Below are 879 nucleotides of genomic sequence, written 5' to 3'. Positions count from 1 at the left end.
TGTTGGAATTGTAACGTCTCTAGTCTTGGCTTTGATCTTGTTGATTCCCCCACCCAAAGTTTGGGTGGTTCCTCCATCCAGGGTTGTATGTCTTGGAGTATGGATCATGGTTCTGTCTAGGTGAATTTCCAATGTAGTTGGCTTGCTCAAGATTACCCTCTGCCTCTTCATCAACTCCTTCTTGGGTTGTTGAGGAGGTGGTGATTGCTGCCACTTGGTTCCTCTCCATCTTCTTGGTGAGGTCAGCTAGCTGCTTGGTAATGAGCTTGTTCTGAGCCAGCAGGGCATCTACATTGTTTAGCTCTATCACTCTTCTAGTGTTCCCTCTTTCGAAAGCATAGAAGTAGTCATTCTTAGCTATAGTCTCAATGACATCTATGGCTTCTTCAATGGTCTTCTTCTTGTTCAATGATCCTCCAGAGGAATGGTCTACTGCCATCTTTGATTCATATGACAAGCCTTCATAGAAGATGTGCAGCTGCACCCATTCATTGAACATATCTGGTGGGCACCTCCTTGTTAAGTCTTTGAACCTCTCCCATTCTTCATATAGAGTCTCACCATCTTGTTGCCTGAAAGTTTGGATCTTAGCTCTCAGTCGATTGATTCGTTGAGGGGGGTAGAATCTTGCTAAGAATTTGTTCACCACATCCTCCCAAGTTGTCAAACTCTCCTTGGGGAAAGCCTCTAGCCACTTGGCTGCCTTATCCTTGAGTGAGAATGGGAATAGGAGTAGTCTATAGGCGTCAGGATGAACACCATTAGACTTTACTGTGTTACATATTCTCAGGAATGTGGTTAGATGTTGATTGGGGTCTTCTTGGACACCTCCTCCAAACGAACAGTTGTTCTGAACAAGGATGATGAGCTGTGGTTTTA

The 879-nt window shown here is 44.5% G+C and overlaps 1 non-coding gene across 1 annotated transcript; it reads left to right on the top strand.

The window, feature by feature from the left end:
- The first annotated feature begins 498 nt into the window (after positions 1-498).
- Positions 499-601, top strand: LOC130959130 (small nucleolar RNA R71). The gene has a single exon (XR_009078225.1). It is a non-coding gene; the product is annotated as a small nucleolar RNA R71 (small nucleolar RNA).
- The last annotated feature ends 278 nt before the right edge of the window (positions 602-879 follow it).

The sequence above is a fragment of the Arachis stenosperma genome, chromosome 10 (genome assembly GCF_014773155.1).
Source record: "Arachis stenosperma cultivar V10309 chromosome 10, arast.V10309.gnm1.PFL2, whole genome shotgun sequence".
In the NCBI taxonomy this organism is placed as follows: domain Eukaryota; kingdom Viridiplantae; phylum Streptophyta; class Magnoliopsida; order Fabales; family Fabaceae; genus Arachis; species Arachis stenosperma.
This window is presented reverse-complemented; position numbering and strand designations above follow the sequence as displayed.